Genomic DNA, 15,422 nt, shown 5'->3' with positions numbered 1-15,422 from the left:
AGGATCATAGGGGAAAAAAGGAATCAGAGAAAGAGTATTCAAGGAAAAACTGACAGAAGAAATGAATGCTATAAATTTTGCATTAGGGCTTTAAGAAATTCTATTCTATTTGCAGTCAGAGAGTTTATGTATGGGATGTTGTAACTAAAATAAAGTGATCTGTGAAATTCTTTCTGATTCTCCTTTGGGTCAGGTAGGTTTTGATATTAAGCAGGCTAAATGGTTCCAATTCTTCTTTTCTGAGAATTAAATAAACCAGAGCAGCTTTTTGGACTGTTTATAAAAGAAGAAAATGAGCTGCCAAGATACAGTTAATAATATTGTATATCTTTGAATTTGTCATGGAGGAACTTTTAACAAGCCTTAGCATGACATCTTATTTTGGCATAACCCAGCCAGATAACTTCCCAAATTTCTTATTCTTAAAATGGCTCATTAGTGTAAGCTGGTAGCCAAAATACAGCAATAGCACAGAAACATTGCTTATTCAGTCACAGTTGCTTTAAGTGATTTTACCTACTGACTCATTAAAATGAACTATGATAATCCAATCTTTTTATTTACAATTCGTAGATAAAGGCTAAAGGTGTTTTAGCCTCATAACTATATATAGAATTGACTACAAAAACAAAACAATCATTTTGTGATGTTATCCATAAACCCTGCAAGAAAAGACAGGGATCAAGGAAAGAAAAAGCAAAAGAAGAAGAAAGTTTATATAGTCCTGCAATTCTTAGTTTCCCATTATCAAAGTGTTTCAGAGGTTGGTATGCCCAGGGAGGGCATATACTGCCAACCTCTTGCCCATTGCTCACTGTCATTGATCATTCTCCTCCTTTCTGCTGAACAGGGATGAACCAGCGTAGGATTCTAGGCAGCCACTATCAACTGATCTGAGCTAGCATACTACTTGAAAACAAATTGCCATGCTCACAACATTCAAAAGTTATCCAGGAAAAGACTGAAAGTGATTCAGTTCAGTTGAGTCGCTCAGTTGTGTCTGACTCTTTGTGACCCCATGAACTGCAGCATGCCAGGCCTCCCTGTCCATCACCAACTCCTGGAGTTTATTCAAACTCATGTCCAGTGAGTCAGTGATGCCATCCAAGCATCTTATCCTCTGTCAACCCCTTCTCCTCCCGCCTCAATCTTTCCCAGCATCAGGGTCTTCGTAAATGAGTCAGCTCTTTGCATCAGGTGGCCAAAGTATTGGAGTTTCAGCTTCAGTATCAGTACTTCCAATGAATATTCAGGACTGATTTCCTTTAGGATGGACTGGTTGGATTTCCTTGCAGTCCAAGGGACTCTCAAGAGTCTTCTGCAACACCACAGTTCAAAAGCATCAATTCTTCAGCACTCAGCTTTCCTTATAGTCCAACTCTCACATCCATACATGACTACTGGAAAAATTGTATCTTTGACTAGACGGACTTTTGTTGGCAAAGTAACATCTCTGCTTTTTAATATGCTGTCTAGTTTGGTCATAACTTTTCTTCCAAGGAGTAGGCGTCTTTTAATTTTGTGACTGCAGTCACCATCTGCAGTGATTTTGGAGCCCCCCCCCCCCAAATAAAGTCTGTCACTGTTTCCATTGTTTCCCCATCTATTTGCCATGAAGTGATGGGACCAGATGCCATGATCTTAGTTTTCTGAATGTTGAGTTTTAAGCCAACTTTTTCAATCTCTTTCACTTTCATCAAGAGGGATTATTTTAATGCATTTTTAGGATAGTATATGATCATAGTTTCATGAATCCTTAACCAAGAAGGGCACACAATGATCTCTCCTATTGATCTATCATCTAGTCATTCACCCATCCTTCAATCAAGCAATCTTTTTGTTCACATCCCCTTAGCAGAGGCTCCTCTGAGTTACTGCTTTAGAAAGAGCTTAAAATTGTCATTTTGAATTTCACTCAAATTATTAATTATGCTGCATGAACTCTATTTAGATGCAAAGAATTCCTAATTACACTTGTGATGGTCTTATATTGGCTTTATTGTGAATTTTTAAGAGAAATCTCTGCTTTATTTCATCTAATCTGCAGCATCCTCTAGGGCCAACTCTTTCAAATCCTAAGACATAAGAAAGCACAGCTACCATGTATGTGCTTGTATTTACCTGGAATGTTGCAAACGTGATTTGCAGTAACAGGAACTAGGAAGACAAGAGGCAAGTCACTTAAAAATATGCTATGAGATCAAAGCTAAGTGATCACTTACTCTTCTTAGGGGAGAAAGAAAGCCTTGATAGAAGAGGTGATGTTTTCCAGAAAAATAAGGTTAGAGGTCCTTCAGTGGAAGAGGGGGGAGAAAGGGGGGGTTTGATAGTTGTTGTCAGAAGTATTCAGAGGACCCATGGGATACAGAGGTGAATAATGAAATCAATCTCTTATGTAAGACCAGATGTGAAATAACTTTAGGTCCCAAGATAAAGTGTTTGGATTTTCATGCAGTAAATGAGTCAGTAGAGATTTGCTAAACTGGGTAGTAAGTTCATACTTAGATTTGGAGTGGAGGTGAGAGTAACCTTATTCTTTTATCAAATTTGGTTTTTCTTCTTTTATTCTTATCAGAAAAGAATATTTATGTTTAAAATTATAAATAGAGATAAGTATAATAAAATCACAGAAAATAAAAATCAACTACAATCCCATCCACTCAGAGATGAATCTCTGTTAATATTTTGTCAACTAATATAAAGTACTTTCCCCCATGAATTAGGATAAATATAAATGTCCATGTGATATATTTAATAGTAATTATAATATTATTAAATATATCTTTTAAATAATATATTTAAATGTCTTTTAATGAATCTTATTATATATAGCTTTTGTTAGTCTACTTTTGTCCACCTAATACTGTAAACATCTTACCACTAAAGTAACATTATTTTCAATTTTTCAGTTACCATAAATAATACTGAAATGGTGGTTCTCTGTTATTTATATTCTTATAAATCTATTTCTGTAATACTAATTCACAGAAATGAAACTGGTGGATCAAAGAGCATGCATATTTTAAACCTTATGCTCCCATTTTCTATTTATTCCCTCTAAAAGGCTGTATCCATTTACATTTCTAATAGCATTTATGGGAATGTATGTTCCTCCCATGTCTGCTGTTATCTGGTATTAACATTTCTTAAACACTTGCTCATTTGATTGGGAGGAAAGCCTCACTGTAATTGTTTTTGATACTTGTTGATTGTTCCTGATGTTAAACATTTTTAATATTTGTTTTCCTTTTAGGGGCATATTATCTATTCATTTTCTACTGGAGGGATTACTTTTTTTTTTTTATTTGAAAGAGTGTTTTAAGTATGCAAGTAAACTCAACTTTATGTAGTGTATAAATGTATAATATGTAAACATATTATGTTCTATATATGTTTCAAATATTCTTCCACATTTAATTTTTATTTATGATGTTCTTAAAGCACGAAGTTTTAACTTTTGGATAATTTTTTAACTTAGTGACTTTATAATCTCGGAAATTAATTTTGAGAAATGATGCGACAGAGGGTTTTAAACATTAATCCCAAACTGATTTAAAAATCAGTTTTTCTTATGAAACTTAAATGCCCCCTTTATCACATTTTATATTATTAAAGTCAGTTTCACAGAGGGTATAAGCACATAGGATTTGTCATCACAGAAAGCCAGCTTTTACCATTTTGACCTCTTTAAATCTTAGCTTCCGCGAGAGGGAAAGATGAAAACAGCACAATAGCAATAGCTTATTACATTAAATTAGATAATGTTGTAAAATACTTAGCATAGTGCTGGTCTCACAATAACCATCAGTAGTTCATAGTGATGTTACTTTTATATTAAAGTATGGTTTTTTATTTTTTATCCTCTTCATTGTTGGTGTATCTATTTTTGCAACAGTGACATAGTTTTGATTATTTTGTTGTATTAAGTCAAGTCCTTTTTAACATCTAGTAAAGCAATCTTATTCAACCACTCAAAACTATTTGTTGAATGCCTTCTATTTGTCTAAAAAACCAGGATATGAAGGTATATGGTTTAGCAAATGAGCCCTGGTCCCTGATCAATTAGCATTCAATCACTTCTTTCTGAGGATTTGACCATGATAAAAGTTTTTAAACTACCCTGTACTTTTCATTTGATTCTGAAGATATCTTTGTCCAAAAGCAACATAACTTTAGCAACATAAATCATTCAAGCTAGTTTATATCGACTGATGGTTAGTTTCATCCATTTTAATATTGAATTTATTAGTTGCATTATCAAAGAATAATTTTTTATAATCTTATGACAATATGCTTGAATATATCTTACAAGATTTGAATACTGTCCTCTTCTTGAGTAAATCATGTTAATATCTAACAAAAATAACACTTTAATTATTTCACTTGACATACTACATAAAACAGATGTGTTTGCTGGTAGATTTCTGAAAAGATGAATTGAACATTTGTATTTGTTAATATTTACACTGTATTGTCCAGGAGACAGAAATATAAGCAGAGAATATGCATCATGTTTGAAAAGCAAGGGACTCTGAAAGAAACAGGTCTGGATTTTGAACCCCTTTTCTATTCATTCCCAAGGTGTTTAAGGTAAAATTACTGTAATTTCTTACTGTTGTTATAACAAATTACCACAAAAACTTCATGGTTTAAAACAAATGTATTCTTTCACAGTTCTGGAGGTAAAAAGTCTACAAGCAAGTTGTTTCTAAGGCTATATAACTTCTGGATGTTTCTGGGGAAAAGCTCCCTCCTTGGGCATTTCAGTTTCTAAAGGCTGCCTCTCATGGTCCCTTCCTCCATTCAAAGCACACCACAACAACCTCTTGCATTGTGAGTCTCATTTTTGCTCCTGACATTCTTGCCTCTCTCTCATAAGGACACATGATTATATTGGCTCCATTCAGATAAACTAGGCTAATCTTCCACCTAAAGATGCTTAATTTAATCACATCTATAAAAGCCCTCTTGACCATATAAAGTGACATCTTTATACATTCCAGGGATTAGGATACAGGCATCTTTTGGGTGCCATTACTTAGCCTATAATCACTATAGTAGGGAAATCATAACTAATTGGAGAAGACATGCAGCTGATCCACACACTTATTTACTCATCTTGAACCTGCTACTTTCATAAAAAAAGAGTTCATTGTACGGATACACATTTGGGCAAGTAACATGTTCCTTGAACTCTATATGTGTCCTTCACAGGTAAAATGGAACTAATTCCTACTTACTTAGAGATGTCCTGAGAACTAAATGACATAATGTATAAAGAGCTATTCCCACTCTATCATGTAACAGTATGCGGGTATTGTGCTAAAAAGTGACCCTTGAGGGCAAAAGGGATAAACTCGGTGCTTTTGTTGCATGCTTGCTGTACACTGAAATTTCATTCCAGTCACACCGAAATTACTTGAATTAACTTCCATGCTTGAAGAGAGAAAGATAAATAATGTAAATAATATATGCCATCCCACCCATCATTCCACCCAATGGGTACATGAAAGAGTGACTGTAGACTACTTGATTCTGCTCTTACTTAGGTTCTATTTTCTCATGTCTTCCACAGCATGAGTCTCTTGGGATCAACTGTTTAAATATATACACTCTTTCAGATATCACTGCAGTTATTCATTAAGTGTTTGTTTCTTAATCTGAAGTTTAACACAATACCTAACATGAAGTCAGTGTTCAATGTATGACAAGTATTACTATTATGCAAATAAATACTTGTTTAACAAAAAAGTGCTCACCAATAAACTGGCAACATATAAGGAGAGAGAATAGACTAGTGGAAAGAAAAAATTTCAAAGTCAGATACATCTGAGTTCAAATCCTAAATTTCCCACTAGCTATTTCTTTGGATATTTTACTTAACCTCTCTAAACCTCAATTCTATCATTTTAAAAAGAAATATTGTAATCTGATCTTTTTAGATGTGAGGATCAAATGAGAAATATACTTAGATGCCTAGAGAAGTTTCTGTCAGTAAACAGTAATTATTATAACCTAAATAAATATTTTCTTCATTTAAATATATTTAGCAAACAACTTTCTGAATATCAAATATAGCTATCATAGGTGGAAAAAACAGAATTATTTAAATTCCATCTAATCATTTAGATTTCTGAAGTATATGATTTAAAGGATCTATGGCCCATTAATAGTTTATTACTAAGTGGATTTTGAGTACGTGTACTGGTGAGGCTATTTAAGGTCACATGCACAGTCACCAATGTACCTTCAGTGAAGGGGTTTACAAGAATACAAACCAATACTAGTAGCACAGTTCTTAATGTTAGCAACAGCACAGTCAACCCAGATTCTAGATCTTCTGCGACTGGGATATGCAATAGGCTCTACTGATAAGGGATTTGGTGTTCCTCTCTTCAATTACTGTGGCTTGATTGACTCAACTTCTCTATTTTCACAAAATATTTAATTTGGAAACTACTCAAGCCACCACAAAGGTGCTTGGGTTTCCTCTTACTGAATCACCTTAAAATTATCTCTGATTCACAATAGCCAAGACACGGAAGCAACCTAAATGTCACTGACACATGAATGGGTAAAGAAGATGTGGTACATATATACAATGGAATACTACTCAGCCATAAAAAAGAATGAAATAATGTCAATGTCCAATCCCTAAAACTGTCTGTAAGTCAGGCATCGACTGCTTGTTCCTCTCCCATTTGCTGCTACATGGAATTTTGGGCCTACATTTCTATGTCTCATCATTCCAGCTATGCCTTAAGGTAGCAAGTAAAGCGTTGTCTACCTCACAGGCCCTGTCCTTTGACCAACAACTCAGTCACTTTTGGCTCCTTAAGATTTTCAATGATTTTCTTCTCAGGAGTGTTCCTACATAGGACCCCACATATAAACTAACCTGGAAGGAGGATAATTAAGGATAAAGGAATAAAAATCAAAATAAACACACCAAACAGAAGAGAGCACTATGCAGAGGAGAGAATTATTAAAAAACATACTTTACAGGATCATAATATGGTTACCTGAGTCCCTGAAATCTTCACAACCTCCCACAGTTACCCTCGTATATTCTGACCCTACGGACATATATTCTAGGAAGGCAGTGTCCTAAGCTGCGGCTCTGAAGACTTAGCCTGCATGGTAATTAATTTATTTTTCATTTTTAATAATTCTCTGGCCTATAATCAAGAGTTTCCTCTTTTACAGATCTTTATACTTACGTACTCTTCAAATTTTCACTGTGCCTGGTGTTCAGTTTTGTTTGAAAAGAAACACAAGGAATTTTTGGAACCTATGTAGATTCATGAAAGAAGAGTTTTTAGGCAGAGAGAATGGGAAGTGTAAAGACCCTGGGGTGGGAATTCAGCAAGAAGGCTGGCTGAGAGGGAATGAAATTGGTGAAGTGGAGAGAGACAGGAGATTAAGCCAGGAGGACGGTCATGTGGGACTTTTAAAAAGAACATTAATCAGACCTTTTTTTTTTTTTTTTTTTTACAGATTTTTGAAAGAGGATACAAAACTCAGAAAATGTGAAGAACAATTCCTATATTCTCACCTGTTGAACAATTTTACCAGTTCCAATCTGTCTTTGATTAATGTCAGACTGACTTCGGAAAAACATGTTGCTTTGAAAAAGGTTTTTCTTGGATTACAAAGCATTGAAAATGTATTTAAATATTAAAAAAAAAACTATCAGTGGATTTTATTTAATTTCGTGTAACAGGAAATCCAATGCAATGGGTTTAAGAACAAAAGGAAAATAATTACTTCATGTGTCTAAAAAAATCCAATTTCTGGCTTCTACTGTGTCTTGACTAGGTAAGAAATGATGTCACCTGGACCCAGATTGTTTGCTTCTGTTCATTCATTGTGCTCCTTTACTGTCAGATCTCATGCCCTTCATGCTCTAACTCCAGAATTAGATGGTTTCTCAGTCAAAACTAGTGGAAAAGAACAAGAGATTTGGGGAAGTTCCAGCATCTTACTAATTTTGACACATACAATTCCTGAACTTATGTCTACAAATGGCAACGGTCCAGGGGATGAAATGTACTTATTTCTTTCAGGGTGGCTCGATTTCTCCCTTCCAGCAGAGCATTTCTGAATGAATCTCCAAATGGCCGTACTAGAAAAGAGTGAATTGATGCTGAACAGCAAACACAACCAAGGAAATATCCATTCTTTTGTCTAGTCCATATTCCCATTAGATCATATTTTAAAAAAAAAACCCTGCCTACATAATAAATCTATGCTACATCCCGTCAAAAACACACTCTCCTCTGCCTTCCCAAAGTATTAATAATGACACTTAAAGTCCCATTCATTTACAGCTACAGCTAGAAGTTAAAATTATGTTTAGCGTGCAGTCTTCTCAGTCAGACTTGTCTGATTCCTTTGAGCCCAGAGGACTAATGCTAAATAGCACATTTCTGAATCCCTAAACATCTAAAACACACTTTTCCCATAGGCTGTCATTGGACAAGGGGAACAACAAAAAGCAGTTTCTGGTACATAACTTACATTGCATCTTATGTGGAGGATAAGGTAAGGACCCCTCAGTCTAGAAGTGAAATGCAGTTTCTTGGTCAACAAGTCTGGCTGTTTTAGACCTGCTCTCTGGAAGGATCTCTGTTCCTTTGTTGAGGAGAAAATGGTAAATCACAGGTCAATAAACCACTTCTCCCCTAGTGGAGATAACAGGAAAAAATGATTTTCGCCAGATCTCCTTACCTACAGGAATTCCCTACCTATAAAATATTTTAGTAGGATATTTCTGATCCATCTGTTTTTCTTATTGTACGCAAATCTGAAACTTATGTACTTTAACCTATATCTGGTGTTTGCTTATATCTTTTGATATAAAGTTGAGAATAAAGTAAGATTTATGATTTGTATGTGTTTGCTTTGACAATTCAATCTATTGAGTAAACACAACTATCTTCCATGACCACATCTGAGATGCCTCTTGTAATTCTTTATCAATGTACTTTAACTTCAGGTTCTGGGGTTTGAGGATTATTTTACGTTTTGAGCAACCTCAGCCTCTTGTTTGTAGGGCTTGAGATTTCTCTAATAATAAAATTTATTTAAACTCTTGGTATACTTTTAACTATTTCCACTCTATATGATGGTGTAGTAAACAAAGAGATATCAAGAAGAATCATTCTTTCAAACAGGAAATCACCCTTGGATTTTCTGTCTTCTAGAAATTGACCACGGACACTTTTGTGGCTTGAATTTTGTCCCTCTAAAAATATACTGAAATTAGAAATCTCTGTACCTAAGAATGTGACCTTATTTTCAAATATGTTTGTTGCAAACATAATGAGTTAAGATGAGGTCATACTAAAGTGGGTCTTTAATCCGATACTATAGATTAAAAGATAAGGAGACAAAGACACACATACACATAGTCACATGGACATAAGATGAGAGAGAGAGAGGGCAGAGAGAGAATGCCATGCCATATGAATGTTGGCAGAGATTAAAATGATACATCCACAAGCCAAAGCACATAAAAAAAAAGACTGCTAACAACTGCCAGAAGCTAGGAGAAAGTTATGAAACATTTTCCTTCAGTACTTCCATAAGAATCAACTCTGTCAACACTGTGATTTCAAATTTCTAGTCTCTTGAACTGTGAGACAATGCATTCTGCTGTTTTCAGCCAGCTAAGTTTGTGCATCTTGTTACAGCAGCCCCAGGGACCTACTACAGCCACAACGCACTGCCACTCCCTTTGGCCTTGAGCTGAATGTCCCTTTTCTTAGTATTTGTGCCTCTGGGTTGCATCTTCTCAATAGGGGTAATTTGTCCCTACTTCAGGCAATGTTTGGTTAAATGGAAGAATATGAAAGGGACCTGAGATACTAGATTACAATTTCATCTACCATTCTTGGTAAGTCTCCCAGCTCTGATTTTGCTTGAGTCAATTTTAGTTTGGGGCAGAGAACCTGGAGTGCTAACCCTTGCCAATCCCGCTATTGTAGTAGCAGCTATCTCAGGCGTTAGACTGAACGTAGACAGGGTCCTTATACTAAAATAATTCTCAGATCTGGTTGCAGAGAGAATGATCCACCTTAAGACTTTCTTGTTCTTGTTGACCTTCCTAAAGGTTCTAACAAGTTGATTTTTCAAAACAAAGACTCTTAACATATTGACTTTTCAAAACAAAAGTTATCTTACCTGTTGCCTTGTTCAGCACAAGACACTCAGTTTAGCCAGTTGTCTTACACTTAAAACTGCTAACTTCCAAGACTTGGATGGAAAGACCCATGCTGCCCTTCATATGACTTCAGGACTTTGGCCAGACTACAAAGAAGGGCTAGCTCCTGTTCCAAAGTTGGCACAATGACTCATATATAGCTTAAGTTGCTTCCACTTTATTGTCTTTTCAGATGCAGTTTGACCAGGTCTCCAACAAGATCTCTGACCCAGTTTCCTGTCTTCGTGATCTGCCTACTCTCTCCTGACTCCATTCTCAATAGGACCTCTTGTTATGGTGGGAAGGTGGCTGCTACAAATATAAACTTACATTCTTTCTCATTTTAAGTCAATAAAAGCCTCACTTGGAGAAATTTGAGCATTACTTTGCTAGCATGTGATGAGTGCAATTGTTCTGTAGTTTGAACATTCTTTAGCATTGCCTAGGGACTGGAATGAAAACTGACCTTTTCCAGTCCTGTGGCCACTGTTAGTTTTCCAAATTAGCTGGCATACTGAGTGCAACACTTTCACAGCATCATCTTTTAGGATCTGAAATAGCTCATCTGGAATTCCACCATGTCCACTACCTTCACACTGCAGGATGTCTGGCTCTAGGTTAGTGACCCCATCATTGTGGTTATCTGGGTCATTAAGATCTTTTTTGTATAGTTCTGTGTATTCTTGTCACCTCTGCTTAATATCTTTTGCTTCTATTAGGTCCATACTGTTTCTATCCTTTATTGTGCCTATCTTTGCATGAAATGTTCCCTCGGTATCTCTCATTTTCTTGAAGAGATCTCTAGTCTTTTCCATTCTACTGTTTTCCTCTATTTCTTAGCATTGATCACCTAGGAAGGCTTTCTTATCTCTCCTTGCTATTCTTTGGAATTCTGCATTCAGATGGATATCTTTCCTTTTCTCCTTTGCCATTTGCTTCTTTTCTTTTCTCAGCTATTCGTAAGGCCTCCTCAGACAACCATTTTGCCTTTTTGCATTTCTTTTTCTTGGGGGTTTTAATCACTGCCTCCTGTAAAATCTTATGAAACTTCATCCATAGTTCTTCAGACACTCTGTCAGACATAATTCTTTGAATATATTTGTCATTTCCACTGTATAATGATAAGGGATTTGATTTAGGTCATACCTAAATGGCCGAGTGGTTTTCCCTATGTTCTTCAATTTAAGTCTGAATTTGGCAATGAGTTTGCTGACAATGAGCCATAGTCAGCTCCAGGTCTTGTTTTTGCCAACTGTATAAAGCTTCTCCATCTTCAGCTGCAAATAATATAATCAGTCTGATTTTGGTTTGATCATCTGGTGATGTCCACGTCTCAAGTTGTCTGTTGTGTTGTTGGAGTGGGTGTTTGCTGATAGTGTGTTCTCTTGGCAAAACTGTTAACCTTTGCCTTGCTTCATTTCATACTCCAAGGCCAAATTTGCCTGTTATTACAGGTATCGCTTGACTTCCTACTTCTGTATTCCAGTCCCCTATGATCAAAAGGACTTATATTTTTGGTGTTAGTTCTTAGAAGGTCTTGTAGGTCATCATAGAACCATTCAACTTCAGCTTCTTCAGCAGTAGTAGTTGGTGCATAGACTTGGGTTACTGTGATATTGAATAGTTTGCCTTGGAAACAAACAGAGATCACTCTGCCATTTTGAGATTGCACCCAAGCACTGCATTTTGGACTCTTTTGTTGACTATGATGGCTACTCCATTTCTTCTAAGGGATTCTTGCTCCCAGTAGTAGATATAATGGTATCTGAATTAAATTCACCCATCCGGTCCATTTCAGTTCACTGATTCCTAAAATGTCCATGTTCACTCTTGCCAGCTCCTGTTTGACCACTTCCAATTTACCTTGACTCACAGACCTAACATTCCAGGTTCCTATGCAACCTTGTTCTTTACAGCATCAGACTTTACTTCCATCACCAGTCATATTCACAACTGGGCGTTGTTTTTGCTTTGGCTCAGCCTCTTCATTCTTTCTGGAGCCATTTCTCCACTCTTCTCCAGCAACATATTGGGCAACCTACTGGCCTAGTGAGTTCATCTATCAGTGTCATATCTTTTTGCCTTATCATACTGTTCATCTAAACCTAATTAACTGCCAAGACTCCACCTCTAAATACCATCACATTAGAGTTAGGGCTACAACATACGATTTTGGTGTAAACATATTTAGTTCACTGCACAGTGAAAGAAGTCAGACAAATATATATAAATTTTTAAAAAGATAAACCAATCTATAGAGACAGAGAGCAGATTAGTAGTTTAGGGACAGGGCTAGAAGGGAGGGATGGAACTGGAAAGGGGACAAAGGACATGAGGAAATTTTGAGGGGGTGGCAAATAGGTTCAGTATTACAACTGTGGTGATTCTTCCACAGGCATGTTATATTGTCAGAACTTAAATTACCCAATTTAAATATTCTACTTTTCATGAATATTTTGGCTATTTGCCAGGGCCCTAATAATCCTCCTAAGAACCTTCTGGTGGCTGTGCATTATATGTATTTCTTTCATCTGCACAACTTGGAGTGGGATTACTAGGTATGGATATTTACATAACCCTGAAAAGTTCCCTCAGGTGCCTCAGGGGGCACAGGGGTAAAGCCAGCATCTGCCAATGCAGGAAACGCAAGAGATGTGGGTTCAATCCCCAGGTCAGGAAGATCCCCTGGAGGAGGAAATGGCAATCCATTTCAATATTCTTGCCTGGAAGATGCCATGGACAGATAAACCTGGTGGGCTACAGCCCATGGGGGAGCAGTTGGACACGACTGACTAACTGAGGACAAGCACAAAAAGTTCCCCTGGGCTCCTCTGCTTCTGCCTTAACCTGTAGTTCTAGGCATCCACTATAAACTACTTTACCTGAGATTTCATATAAAGGAAACTGCATGCAATGCACTCTTCTGTATGGCTTCATCTGTTCAGATTCACCTATGTAGTTATATATGTGATTTTTTTTGGTAATTGCTGAAACGTATTTCATTGTTTGAATATTACAACCTATTTATCCATTCTGCTGATGAACATTTAGTTTACTTCCAGTTTTGTGCTACTATGAATAAAACTCCTATGAACATTTGCATTATGGTCAAAGAACATCATCTCTTAGAATTTACTAAGGCCCTTTGTGGCCTGATAGTCTACTTCTTTTGTACCACACTATTTATTTGCCCTGTCTCCATTACATTTCATTGGAGTGAGCTTTCTTCTGATTACAAGTCAATTTTTTTGTGTGTATATTTATTTTTAACATAAGTCTCATAATTATGTTTATTTACCCTAAAAGTGAAAGTCACTCAGTTGCGTCTCTTTGCAACCCCATGGACTATACAGTCCATGGAATTCTTGATGCCAGAATACTGGAGTGGGCAGACTTTTCCCTTCTCTAGGGTATCTTCCCAACTCAGGGATCGAACCCAGGTCTCCCATATTGCAGGTGAGCTGAGCCACAAGGGAAGCCTGAGAATATTGGAGTAGGTAGGTTATCCCTTCTCCAGGGGATGTTCCCAACTCAGGAATCGAACTGGGGTCTCCCGCATTGCAGGCGGATTCTTTACCAACTGACCTATCAGAGAAGCCTTATTTACCCTACTGATGTCTTAAGCTTGGACACTGTTTTGAGTATTTGAGTAGATACTAAACCATTAGCAAGATTTCATGTCCCTTTGGATCCTACTTCACTTTTCTGCTTTAAGTTGGATATATTTTTTATTAGAGTAAACTTATTCAGTAGGCAAAGCTTCCCTGTTGGTTCAGATAGTGAAAAGTCTGCCTGAAATGCAAGAGACCTGGGTTTGATCCCTGGCTCAGGAAGATCCCCTGGAGAAGGGAATAGCAACCCACTCCAGTATTCTTGCCTGGACAGTTTCATGGATAGAGAAGCCTGGTGGGCTACAGTCCACAGGGTTGCAAAGAGTTGGACACAACTGAGTAACATTTAGTAGGCAAGAAATTTGTAAGAGGATGGGGGAATGAATGCCTGTGGATCTGATGTTCAGGAGACCACTGGACTCATACATCAGGTGCTTAGAGAAAATCTGGGCTAGAGATTCAGAATCACACATAGCCAAAACCTGGGCTTCCCTTGTAGCTCAGCTGGTAGAGAACCCACTTGCAATGCAGGAGACCTTAGTTCGATTCCTGTGTCGGGATGATCCCTTGGAGAATGGTTACGCTACCCACTCCACTATTCTTGGACGTCCCTGGTGACTTAGATGATAAAGAATCTGCCTGCAATGTGGGAGACCTGGGTTTGCATCTGGGTTGATAAGATCCCCTGGAAGAGGGCATGGCAACCCACTCCAGAACTCTTGCCTGGAGAATCTCCATGGACAGAGGTGCCTGGCGGGCTACAGTCCATGGGGTAGCAGAGTCAGGCATGAATGAGCAGCTAAGCACATTGACAAAACCACTGCTCCATGGAGGGGGGAAGGAAGGGTAGAAGAGAGAACACTAAATATTAAGGTATAGGCAGAGAAAAAGCCTGCCAATGATACTGTAGAGTCACCAAAGGAAATGGTGTCATACAAAGAGACCATTTAAAATGTACACACTACATCTACTTCCAGGAATTCATTTTACAAATACTGCTATTAGGCTAAGGTATATTTTTGTTCACAACCCAGTACTGCTGATTCCACTTCCAAAGGGCAGTCACTTGGCTTGCCAGGGCCCACAAAAACAGGGCTCTGGTCAACAATGGATTCGTGGTTACAAATCTTTTTTTAGCCTCTTTCAAATCTATGCAGAATTCTACCTCAATTTTTATGCACTGATAAATTCCATAGCTCTCAAATAGCTGCTACTATACTGCCTGCAACTTTACCAAATACAAGGCTCACTTGACTTACCTGTCAAGATGGCCACCCATTAGGTATTCTGTTCAAGGCAGAAACATGAAGGTAACACGTTCTTACAGAATATAAATGCTACTTTATGGGAAATATGCTATCCATTACTACAGTCACAGAATTCACCAAGAAAGTACATGAATTTGCCTGAAATCATCTTCAGAGACTTTTAGGTATATTTCATCTTATATTGATTCCTAATGGCAGTGAAGAGCAAGAATGAGGTAGTATGATTTTAAGGTGTCTTAGTTTGAGTTCTTACTTGTGCATTTTAATAATTTATTAAATAAATTTATATACCTCATATTTAATGAATATATTTTATTTTAGATTATTTATATACCTGCT

The sequence above is a fragment of the Odocoileus virginianus genome, chromosome 24, assembly GCF_023699985.2.
Source record: "Odocoileus virginianus isolate 20LAN1187 ecotype Illinois chromosome 24, Ovbor_1.2, whole genome shotgun sequence".
NCBI lineage: Eukaryota > Metazoa > Chordata > Mammalia > Artiodactyla > Cervidae > Odocoileus > Odocoileus virginianus.
This window is presented reverse-complemented; position numbering follows the sequence as displayed.